Source organism: Pteropus medius, unplaced genomic scaffold (assembly GCF_902729225.1).
Source record: "Pteropus medius unplaced genomic scaffold, Ma_sr-lr_union100, whole genome shotgun sequence".
NCBI classification, from domain to species: Eukaryota; Metazoa; Chordata; class Mammalia; order Chiroptera; family Pteropodidae; genus Pteropus; species Pteropus medius.
In genome coordinates, this window is record NW_024340696.1 from 12,494,293 (window position 1) to 12,507,442 (window position 13,150).

At 39.8% G+C, this 13,150-nt stretch overlaps 1 pseudogene; it reads right to left on the reverse strand.

Moving 5' to 3' along the window:
- Positions 1–4,693: 4,693 nt before the first annotated feature.
- LOC120604313 (ATP synthase F(0) complex subunit C2, mitochondrial-like) lies at positions 4,694–5,253 on the reverse strand (annotated as a pseudogene).
- Between the last annotated feature and the right edge of the window lie 7,897 nt (positions 5,254–13,150).

Consider the following 13,150-nt stretch of genomic DNA (forward strand, 5'->3'; position numbering starts at 1 on the left):
TATTACCAGAAATTCCTTCAGATGTGAGACCCAGAGCTGCAGACATTCAGAGTAATTCTTCTCACCCTGACCCATTTAAGGAAACGGTATATTTCAAGTAATGTTGGTGTTTGCTGCTCAGCGTCTGTGAGGTTACTGGACACTCGATGCTTGTCAATATCCCCAGAAGACACTGGATGCTATTTGCAATTACCAATGGCTTCATAACCTAAAAAAGTGATCCTGTAGGCAATTGTCTTGCATAAATATCTAGTTCTTCAGTCTACCTTCAAAAGTATGCCTTTTCACCAAATCACTCATTAAATTGGTTCTTAATTTCCTTGGTCTTTTGGCCTACATTTAATGATCTTTGAGAAGAACCCTAAGCAATGTAAATATATGGACCCTTATAGGCTCCCGGATTCTTTCATATTCTCAGGACCACATAACTTTTAAGAAACACCTAAACTTCAGTAGGATATCAGTTAAATATCTCAGGTAGCTTTGTCCAGGGTCCAACTTATGAGGTCACTGCATTCTCTGTAGATTGAACTGGGATCCAGTCAACAGGAACTTTTACTGCCCACTCTAAGGGCTCAAAAAATGGAAATAGCATAAGGCTCCTCTTCTGGCCATAGGAGAATGGCTTGTCTCAGATTAATCTTCCTGCCAAAATAATTATAAAAGGTGGACGAAATATAAAAAGCAACTGTCTGAAGGAATTGGAGAGTGCAGCGCAGGTGGGATCTGAGTGGCTGTGGTCCCTAAGAGAAGGAGAATGTTCTAGGCAAGCTTCACATTCATCCTGGTTTTTCCTGAGGGCATTTTTCCAAATCACTGGTGTGGGTGGAAGGTGGGAAGAATGGTGATAGTAGAGAGCAGCAGTCTTCCTGGGATGAGAACAGAGTTTAAGGCTGCCAGAAGAGCTGGAAATTGAAGGGAGAGTGATAGAGAGGAGAAATGAGGAATGAGAAAGCTACTCTTCAAGATGTCGGCTGAGTCCTAAGGTGAGCATGCCGTGAGGACTCCAGGAAACCCAGCAGAAGACAGCAGCTGGGAGCTAAAGAGCCAAACAGGTTTCAGCTGTTGCGTAATGGTGTAGAGACAGAGATTCAAGTCCCACTGAGGTAGGGGAGCTTTGGCAAACACACTGGTCTTTGGATTGAGACCCCAGAAGGGCCACATTCTAGGAGTAAAGGGTGTGCCCAGTAGCAAGATGGTAGACTAAAACACAACTATATCAGTAATTACATTAAAGGTAAATGGATTAAACTTTCCAGTGAAAAGACAAAAATGGTCAAATTAGGTTTAACAATAATGATATGCTGTTTATTAGAGATACTTTAAATATTGAGACCTATAAAAATTGAAATAAAAAGATGGAAAAAGATATACTATATAAATGCTAGCTAAAGAAATTTGCCGCTGCTAATTTAGAGTCATGCAAATTTCATAATGATAAGGGGTTGATCCAAAAGAAAGATATAAATTATAATACACAAATTGTCATTTATTGGTCATTAGTTATATGCCGAACACCACCCTAAGTATTTCACATTCATTGTTTTGTGTAATCTAAGCAATTTTATGAAGGAAATTTTATCATCCCCATGAGATGAGGAAATCGAAGCTCTGAGAGATGGAGCAATTCACCTACGGTCACACAACTAGGAAATGACAGACAAAATGCAAACCTAGTTCTGTGTGACCTCTTGCCAAAGAGGTTTTAATCACTGCTCTGCTTTTTAAGCATCATACTGACAATGGGGAGCTTGCTGAATCAGCTGGAGAGGACCCTGAGGGTACAGGAGAAGATGGTCTGTGGGGACCCCAGGAAGTCTGGACTGGAAACTCTTCAGGAACTAAGATTGCCTGTCTGACTCCCTGTGTTACGCACACAAGCAGTAGCGGCAGCATACTGCATATGCCCTTGCCCTTGCCTTGCGCTACAAACACACCACCTACACACACACACACACACACACACACACACACACACTCTGCTGTGTAAAGCTCACTCTCATATATATTCAAGGCTGAGACCTTTGGGATCATGGACTTCTGCAGCCTGACTTCTTGAATTCTCAGTCCAAGTGAGAGAGAGAGAGAGAGAGAGAGAGTGAGAGAGAAGATAGAGAGAGAAAGCTGATGGGAGAGAGAGAGAAGTGGGAGGAAGAGAGGGAGGGAGGGAGGAAAGGAAGGAGGGAGAGAGAGGCCGCATCATTAGGGTGGGCGGGGGAACCTGAAGGAAACCATGAAATGAAACATTTCCTAAGGGAAACAGTTTGGGGCTGCCCTTGAGCTATGGAGAGTTTGGGGTTGGAGGGGACACTTTCAGGCAGAATTGCTGTCAGCTGTCACTCCTCTTAGTACCTAGGCCAGTGTAACTGAAAAAAACCTAGAGGGAAAATATGCTCAAGTTTGAGGCATAATGTGCTGTGGTGCTGGACAGCCAGGATGAGGTAGGGACCCTCTGTGTCTTCCAAGGTTCTGGGACCCCCAAGGATAATTCTGTAGAGAGTAACTATGATAACTGTTAATAATTATTCACAGCTTATTATGTCCAGGTGCCAGTGTAATCTTTGCTCTCTCTATATTGTGTCATTTGAACTTCATAACAAACCGGCAAAGTAAACACCATTATTATTAACATTTTACACGGAAAGAAACTGAGGCACGAAGAACATAATTAACTTGTCCAGAGCCACAGAGCTAATGAGTGGCAGCACCAGAGTGTGAACCAGGTACTCCCGCTCTAGAGACCTTGCTTTTAACCACTGTGGTAAACTCTTCTTCCATTCTTTGGGAAATGTAATCTAAATTACCAAGCAGAATTACAATCAATGAGAAAAGCAAGAGCTTGCTGGGCGGCCCCTCGGAGCCCCTGCTTTCCCATAGGGAAGCTGTAGTGCTTGAGAGAAATGCCCTCTGTGAGGCTCCCCACCAGTGCGCAAGGATCGCTATGAGGCTCCCCCCCAAACCTGCTACCAGAGAGCCAGGGAACACCAGATAGAGGTGAACTCCACAGAGAACCAGGGGTCACTATTTATAATTTAATCTCTTTCTCTTCTGTCACCCTGCTGCCACTGCAGTCAGCCAGACCCTTTTCCATGCCAAGTGAGAATAGCTAGGTGAGCTTTAAAAAGCAACTTAACCTCTCTTTTCTTCTTCCGCAAAATGCAGTTAATTATGCTTACCTTACAGGATTAGAGAAACACACACGCACATATAAAACTTACATACACACACGTATGCATATATGTAGGTTAGTTTAGGTTGTCTCTGGGTAGTAAAATCATGAGTGTTCATTGCAGCATTATGTGTAATAGCCAGAAGTTGAAACCAGCACAGCCATCGACTGATAAACGCATAGATGAAACGAGGTATGTCCACACAGGGAAGTCCTATTTGGCAATAAAAAAGGAGCAGACTGTGGACATGTGACATGCTACATCATGGACAGATTTCAAAAACGTTATACCGAATGAAAGAAGCCAGGAGATCACGGATTGTATAATTCTATACATATGAAATGTCCAAAAAGGCAACAAATTTATAGAGACAGAAGGTCGTTTAGTGGTGGCCTGGGACTGGAGGTGGGAATGGGGATTAACCCTAAATAGGCTTCGGGGGTCTTATTGTAGGGATGGAAATGTTCTAAAATGAATTTATGATGGTGACCGCACCACTTGATAAAGTTACTAAAAGTCTAGACTGTAAACCTAAAATTGCATTTTCTTACTGTGGTAAAAAATACATAACAAAATTTGCCATTTTAATCATTTTTAGGTGTATAGTTTAGTGGTGCTAAGTACATTTACATTTTGCAGCCATCACCACCATCCATCTCCAGGACTTTTTCGTCACCCCAAAGTGAAACTGTACGCATTAAACATCTCCCGTGAAACTGTACGCATTAAACATCTCCCGTCTCCCTCTCACTCCATCCCTGAAAATCATCATCTCCATTCTATATCTATGAATTTGACTATTCTCCTGTAAGTGGAATCATACAATTTGGCTAATTTTGCTTAGAATGATGTCTTTGAGGTTCAGATGAACCTTATAGTGTAGCATGTATCAAAGTTTCCTCTTTTTTAGACTGAATAATATTCCATTGAAGGTATATACTACCTTTTGTTTACCCATTCATCCATTGGTGGGCATTTGTGTTTTTACCTTTTGGTTATCGTGAATAATACTGCTGTGAATATTGGTGTACAATACCTTAAAATTGGTGGATTTTATGATATGTAAAATGTATTTCAAACTTATTTTAAAATAAAACAGACTATTTTTTTTCAAAATTTAAAGAGCCAATAAATGATAGATGCTGTTATTATCGATAACTTAAAGAATGGTAAATTTTATCAATGAAATGAGTTTGTAAAATTTAAGTTAATTTAATAAAAATACATGTTTATGATTTTTAATAAAGAAAAAAATACAGAAAAGTACAAAGAACAAAAGAATTTGTAATCTTACTTAGAACCACTGAAAGATCCTGTACAAAAATTACTAAATTTTAATCTTACTTGAAATTAGTGGAAGGAACTAAAATATAATGAGTAAGTTGTTGAATTTAAGATGTTTATTCACAACAGAGATATTCACTCCTAAACTATCCTTCTTAAGGCAAATGAAGTTATGAAAAAAAATTGAGGTTGGTTTTTCTATTTAAATTCACGTTTCTTTTTTTTCTCCCTTTTCCCCCCTTATTAATACAGTATTTATTTGTCTTCCCTCTGTCAAACCCTGAGCCAACTACTTTCTACAGGCTGCCTGGGGAGGTATAGGAAAAGGAACATACAAGGTAGATGAGACACTGGAGAAAGAACTATGGGAGGTGGAGACACCTCCTTTACATAGCGAAGAGGATGAAAAAGGCCACCATCAGGCAAAAGAGCCCCATGGCCTTTGAGAGGGCAAAGCCCAGAATGGCGTAGGAGAAGAGCTGTGGTTTCAGAGAAGGGTTCCTGACTTAACCAATGATGAGGCTTCCAAACACAATCTCAATTCCAGCCCCAGAGCCAGCCACCTCTACTGCAGCAGCTGCAGCCGCAAGGAACTTGACTGCTGTGTCAACGTCCCTTGAAATGGTGCTGCTTTGGAAGCTGCAGCTAGAAATAAGTGAGGTTAGGGAAGGTGAGGCTGCCAAGCTGCTGAGGCTCTCATCTGACAGTGTCTCAGGTTGTTTCAGTACCACTGTAGTCAGTGATCTGTTCAGCAGTTGACTAAGGAGAGGGTGGAGACGAACTTGGTGCAGGCATACATTTTCAAGGGATGAGATGCTGTGGCAAGGGAGCTGTTCCTGGGGGTAAAGAAGACAGAGAGGGGTGGGATTAAATTCATGTTTCTTGATGGTCAAAGTTTAATTTCCCTAGGTAGACAATCATTTTATCAGAATCAGAGGAGATTTCTGATGTTTAAATAAATTAAGTGCCTGAAATTTTAGATTAAAGACAAAAGAACAAAGTTGAAATTCTTAGCAAACCTTGAGATAAACCTCAAAGAGAAATTATTAGAGAATGATTGGCTCGTAAGTCAAATAACTACAAAGATGACAGATTACTTATTTAAAAAGCAGGAGGAAGTCCACTGTAATCAAGGCCAGCCCTCACAATCAATCAGCCTGAGGGTCAGTCCCTCCCATTTATGTGCAAATAGCAACCAAGGCTCAACTACAGCAAGAGGGCACACACAACCCACACAAGGGACACACACCTGGAACATCCTGCTCAGGTGATCAGGGAGACTGCACTACTGGGCCCCATAAGACACCTACTACATAGCCACTCTACTAAGACCGGGAGACGTAGCAGCTCTACCTAATTTATAGAAACAAACTCAGGGAGACAGCCACAATGGGGAGACAAAGAAACATGTCCCAAACAAAAGAACAGACCAAAGTTTCAGAAGAAGAAGGAAACAAAATGGAGACAAGCAATCTACCAAATGCTGAGCTCAAAACACTGATTCTAAGGATGCTCATTGGTCTCAGTGAGAACTTCAACAAAGAGCTAGGAAACATAAAAGTGGAGATAGAAAACATAGGAACCAGTCAGAAATGAATACAATGACAAATGAAGAAAACATTAGAGGGAATAAACAGTAGATTAGATAAAGGAGAGAATTGAATCAGAGATTTGGAAGATAAGGTAGCAAAACAACAACAACAACTATCAGAACAGCAAAAAAAAAAAAAAAAAAAAAAAAGAAGATAGTTTAAGGGACCTCTTGGACAACATCAAGCTTACCAATACTCACATTATAGGAGTACCAGAAGGAGAAGAGAGAGGCCAAGGAATTGAAAAACTATTTGAAGAAATAATGATGGAAAACTTTCCTAACCTGGTGAAGGAAATAGACATACAAGCCCAGGAAGCTCAGAGAGTCTTAAACAAGATGAACCCAAAGAGGCCCACACCAAGACACATCATAATTAAAATGCCAAAGTTTGAAGACAAAGAGAGAATCTTAAAAGTAGCAAGAAAAAGCCATTAGTTACCTACGAGAGAGTTTCCATAAGACTGTCAGCTGATTTCTCAACAGAAACTTTTCAGGCCATAAGAGATTGGCATGAAATTTTGAAAGCAATGAAAAGTAAAGACCTACAACCAAGATTACTCTACCCAGCAAAGCTACCATTTAGAATCAAAGGACAGAAAAAGAGCTTCCCACACAAGAAAAAGCTCAAGGAGTTTATCACCATTAAACCAGTGTTACAAGAAATGTTAAAAGGACTTATTTAAGAAAAAGAAAAAATATGAATAAAAGGGCAATAACTACATATCTAGCAACAATTAGTTGAAATGTAAATTGATTAAATGTTCCAATTAAAAGACACAGGGTGACTGAATGGATAAGAAAACAAAACCCTTGCATATGCTGTCTACAAGAGACTCATTTCAGATCTAAAGACACACACACAGACGGTAAAAGGATGGAAAAGGATATTTCATGAAAATGGAAATGAAGAAAAAAGAGAGCTGGGGTAGCAATACTTCTACCAGACAAAATGGACTTTAAAAAAGGGTTATAACAAGAGATGAAGAAGAACCCAGTAATCCCATTTCTGTGTATTTATCCAAAGAAACCTAAAATACTACTTCAAAGGGACATGTGAATCCGTATGTTCATTGCAGCATTATTTACAACAGTTAAGATATGGAGGCAACCTGGGTGTCCATCAGTGGATGGGATAAAGAAGAGGTGGTACATACATACAATGGAATATTGTGCAGCCATAAAAAAGAATGACATCTTGCCATCTGCAACAACATGGATGGACCTAGAGGATATTGTGCTGAGTGGAATAAACCACGTAGAGAAAGACAAATACGTGATTTCATTTATATGTAGAATCTAGAGAACAGGATAAATAAACAAACAAACCAGAAACAAGCTCATAAATACAAAAGGCATTTTGATTGTTGCCTGATTGGAGAAGGGGATGGGTGAAGGGCGGGAAGGGATTAAGAGGTAAAAATTGGTAGTTACGAAATATTCATGGGGATGTAGAGCATAGCATGGGGAATATAGTCAGTAGTATCATAATAACTATGTATGGTGTCAAATGGGTACTGGAGCTATTGGGGCGATCACTTATACAAATGTCTATTCACTGTGATGTACACCTGAAACTAATATAATATTGTGTATCTATTATAATTTAAAAAAAATATAAAAATTTTTAAAAAGCAGGAGGAAGTGATTGTAGCTAGTGTTTAAAATAAATTCGAAGAGGTTATACATGAATTCTGAGTATCAGTCAGTTTTCTCTTCCCTCTGAATTGATTGGTTCTTAGTTTTGAATATATCTGCTCCAGCCCAAATTTTCTCACTCAGAGGTGAAGAGTCCATACATTCCATGTTCTTCATCCACTGTAAAAAAAGAATTACTGAAAACTTGGTAATAAGGCAGAAAGTTGAGCTGCATGTTCTTTCAAAGCCATGCTGGGGAATCAATTAACGAGTTCACACAAGGATTATTGCATTTTCTAGGAGAATGTATTTGCGTTTGACTTTGCTATTTATTATTTGATTATCACCCAAATGCTGTGAAGTTACTTGTTAATTTGTACTTTTTTATCTGGTAGGAAAGATACACCCAAAGGTTGTGATTTTATTAGCCTGTAGGATATTAACCAGTTTCTTCTGTAACCTAGCAATCTTATTCTAACATTTTTTGTTTTGTTGTGAAAATACTTTTCTTGGTGGATTATATAAACTCTTTTTTCCTCAAACGCTCTTGGAATCAGCTTTACCCTCAAAAGGTTCTATCATAAATTAACGAGCTGAACAAAACCTGTGACACACATTCATTCTGTATTTAAATGAGAGCCACGATTTTACCAATTTAACAATTATATTTTGAATTAGTCGATAGACCTCAGACTGTACTCTCTCCTCCCATCTCCTGTGATTCTGTGTGTGTTACTTGCCACTGAGTTGAATCTGACTCTTGGCGACTCTATGAATGAGTGATGTCCACCATGTCTTGTTCTCAGCTCCTGTAGACTAATGCCAATTGCTTCTTCTATAGAGTCAATCCGCCTCATATTTGGTCTTCCTCTTTGTCTGATGCCTTCTGTTTTGCCCAGCATTGTTGTCTTTCCCAAAGAAACCAACATTCTCATGATGTGCGCAGAAGTAGGACAGCTTCAGTTCTCTGATTACTTAACTCTTTATTTTGCAAAAAAGTCACCTGGGGAGCCAATTTAGAATGCAGATTCCCCTGCCTTCCCCTCAGAAAGCCTAACTCTGGGAGTTCAGCATGGGGCCTAATGATACAAATTTTAATCAGTACCCGAGGAGATTCTGAGGCTTTGGTCTTCAGATAAGACATCTTGAGAAAGTCCCACAGAGATCTGTGTGCTGGTGATTGTCCCAATGCTGACTTGGTTCTCACTGTTCGGCGAGGTCAGAGACAAATGCGGTTAAACATTGAAGCCTTGTGATAGACTATTTCCCCAAACTTCAAATTGGCGATGGCAGCTGACCTCAGATGTTCATCCACCCCATTGGTGGTATCAGTACGGGGCGGCTTAGGGAGAAGGGGCAACCAGGTATCTGTATATATAGCTTAAACCTCGAGAAATTGCTGCTATTCAACAATTTTTTGACCTTACAAAAATGGTGGATTTGTATAGGTTGACCTAATAATTTCTCAGGTGTTTCTAAATTGAAGCTAATTTGGCAACCAACTTGTGAATATGACAATTGGGACATGGAATTTCTAATATTTGGGGAAAGTATTTCAACTTTCATCAGACTTACAACAAAAAAAAAAAAGAAAGAAAAAAAAGGATTCTCTTCCTAGAAAAATGCACAAAGTACAATTTTTTGCATACCATCTCAGGGGGATTTATTGGACTCCTTAGAAGTCCAGGAACTCCAGGTTAATTCTAGTTTACCGATTTTTTTTTTTCTGAAGGCTGCATTCTTTAGAGATGGAGCTTTGCTGCCCCCTACTGCCACATAGCTCTTAAACTGGGTTGGCTCCATTCATGCCTGTCTTCTAAGCTCTGAGCTTTGGAGGGGCTAGAACAAGCTGTCATCTTACACCAGCTGACAGAATGGTCCAGTTAGGCACAGACGTGTTTACTTATAACTCACAGACTGTATTGAACTGTTGTTAGTACAGGATGTGGGGAAATTTCCTGCTTTGGTGGAACACCATGCGTTGCCTAGTTTAGAGAGCAACCTTCGGGGTTAGCTGCTTCTGGTTCTAAGGAAGCTATTTTACAATTCTGTCCTGTAGGTAACTGAGAGCAATGAGAAATAATTCTTGTTTCTAGACTTCTTGACGTCTCTCCCCTACCCAGGAAGAAGCTAAGTCTTACCTCCATTTGGACATTCATTGAAATATTCCTGGTTTATGTGTCTGTTTTTGGATTCTCCTTTGAATGGGTTATAATATCAGCCAAGTTCCCTCAGTAAGAGTTAATAAAATACCTAGCTTGTGCTCACTTGATATCTGTATAAGAGCCATAATTTGACTTTTTTTTTTTTAATTATCCTTTAACAAAGGCCAAGATCATATTAGATATATATGATTCCCATCTCAGATATGTCAGGGCTGGCCCTTTCCTTGAAAGCTCATGGTTTAATTAAGGAAACACTCAAAATTGCCAGTAATCTGAGATTTTAAGAAATGAGTCCCTCCTCTCTTCATCTAACTCCCACCTTATTCAAAAGGTAGCGTCCTATCTCATTGCCTCAGGGGCAAAAACAAAATAAAGCAAAACTAAAAGCCAGAGGAGTTTGCAAATCTTTCTGGATTCAGTCCACAGAATAAGGAGGAGCAGTGGAGCGGGAGAAGTCCCACATCTGGAGAAATAAAGAGGACACGGTGCTTTTCTTCCACGAAACAGAGATTACCTCAGGCCAAACGAAGAAGCAAGAGCACCAGGACCAGAAAATATCATGATGCACCAGACGTAGTAAAAACAAGTGTTTCATAAACTTTTCGTCTTCGTTTACTGTGCCTATTATTCATATCTAACTATCATTTATCTATCGTCTATCATCTAATTTAATGTAGGTAGTGAGCAAAAAGCTAAAGGATTGGAAAACACTGATCCTAAAGGCGTTAAAAAAAAAAAATCAAATTCAGCTCTATTAGCCTAGTTGTATTCGGAAAACCGGATTTCTTTCCTTTTCTTTTTTAAATAATGGCTCCAAAGCATCAGATTATGTTTAAAATGAGTTTACTGTCAGGCTCCTAACTGCTTTAAAAGGAATGACAAGTTACCTTTAAGCTCTTTTGGTGGGGCTTTTTCTCCTCTATCTAGACACCTCAAGTGAAATGACCAGGTTTGTGGGGGCAGGATGGGGTGGGGGAAGGAAACCTGGGATTAAGACAAAGAGTGCAGACCTCAGAGAGGGGGCTGGCTGGATCTCTCCTTTCCTCCCTCTCCCCTTTTCTCTTCCTTTTCCCTTTTAATTAACCTCTGTCAATCAAGCAGTCAGTGGGAAGGCAGTTAAGGATGGGGATAATTTTGCTGGATTTTAGGATCTACTTTTCAGTGTGGTTTTATTATTTAACTTTCAGGAGCATCAATTATGTGAAGATCAGACTCACGGACTAATTTTTATATTAAAATTTACAAGCTCCCTACCCAGACCAAGCAAAACTTTTGTGATTATGCTTCATTTCATGACAAGGCTACAATTGTTATTTTATAAAATAATCCTGCTCCTACTGGTCCCTGTACAAAAGTTAATTTTAAAAATGTTGACAGCAGTGTAACAGACGTTTACAAGAATAAACTAGAAGTGTCAAGAAGCTAAACCCCAAATAGAAGTGAAATATTGTAAAAAAATTTATGGCTTATTCTGGGATTAATAATAATATTTCACTTTTGGAACTTTAAAAATTAAGGTGGCATTGTGTAAAGTATTTATGTGTCTTACCAGCTTTTAAACCCCACTTAGGGAAATTGAGTCTATTTTGAAAGAGACAAAGGTCGGCCCATAGAAAGCTTACTAAAAATGATTTCAATTGCCCCACAACAGAGGCAGCCATCACTTGAACCATCCAGGGTGTTTACTAGCCACGGCCCAGTAGGGAGAATGGAGGCTTCTCATTTATCAGTTGGGAGTAAGATGATGCTGTTATCTGGTTTCACACTCTCTATTTACCTGTTTAGTATTCTCTCTTTGGGCCTGATTTTGTTTTGCAAAATGCAGTCTTAGAGGCCCCAGGGCAGAAACTACAACCTAAACCAAGGACTAGAATGAATCCCCATTTGCTATTTCCTGAATGACCAGAATATCAATTTTGTTTATTCAAATATAAGCTAGTACTTGTGATTGTTCTTCCATCCTAATATAGTGATTTACAGTCTCCAAAATAGATCAAAAAGAAAGAAAAATCAAAGCAGTTTATTTTATTTAAAAACACCTGGAATATCACGTACATTTTAATACATATATATATTTCATTTTAATCAACAGTACTTTTTTTGATAAAGATATGAATGCAAAATACAGGCTAATGAGAGAATATCAACAACAAACAGGAGGGGTTAGGCATGTCAGTTGGGCATTTATTTTCTTCTAATTAATATTCAATAAGGCGCCATTCAAGGAACACTGTTTTGGTCGGATCCTTTGCAACTGACACTGGAGAGCTGGGTGGGGCGAGAGTCCAAAGAGGGACCCGACCCGGAGCTCTGTGACCCGGTTCTTGTCTTATCCCTTGTTGAGAAAGAATTCAAGGACACGACAAACGGAAAGCAGGAAAGCAAATTTTATTAAAGCAAAAGTACACACTTAAGAAAAAGTGCGGGCGGGCGAATTTGGAGAGCAAGTCCGGCTGAGCTGTCTGTATGATGGCTGGGCTTTTGTTTCTCTTGGGAGACAGGGTATTTGCCATGCAGGTGGTATTACAACATTATGATTAGCCAAAGCTGAAAAAAGGACAAGAGAAAGACTCCAGAGCCTTATCCTGGGTGTGGGGGTGATCTCCTAAGGCTATCCTTCCTGTCTTCCAGCCTTGGCTTGTTTCTTAGGCTTGGCGTCAAAACAGGGAGAGGGCAGAGTAAAGGACTAAGGAAAAATTCCAGAGCCATATCCGGGAGGAGAGGAGGACTGTCCCTAAGCTGACTATCCTGCTTCACAACTACTTCTAAGGTGTGATTTAAAGTAAAATATCCTTTGTACCTTTGTGAGATAAATGTATCTACATTCACAATCTGCGTTTAGAAAGAACAGGTCCTACTTCTCTACTAAACGGAGTAGAGATCCTGCTATCCCTCTGTCAACTCTGCAATTCAATTGTACAGACCTGATGGAGACCATCTGAGACCAAGCTGCAGGCAGGATCCTGGCTCGTTTTCTGTGTTGGGGAGGGGGGGGGGGGGGAGGGGCGGGGCAGGGGGGGGGAGCCGCTAATGGAAACTCTGTGTATGTGTGTTGCAGTAAATCTGGATAATTCCTTTAAGCATCCCTCACCCCGTACAACCTGTTCCTGATCTTAACACCGATTTTCGGTCTTTTCTATGATTAGTGTCCTCCTCCTTCCAAATTTGCATTCACTCTCTCTCACAAAACACATTATTTGCAGAGTCCAGATGGATTAGGAAAACCACTCACACAAACTCCGTGGTGACAGTTAAGTTCTAAGCAACAGCAGGCTTTTTGACCAGATGCTGACCATTGCACG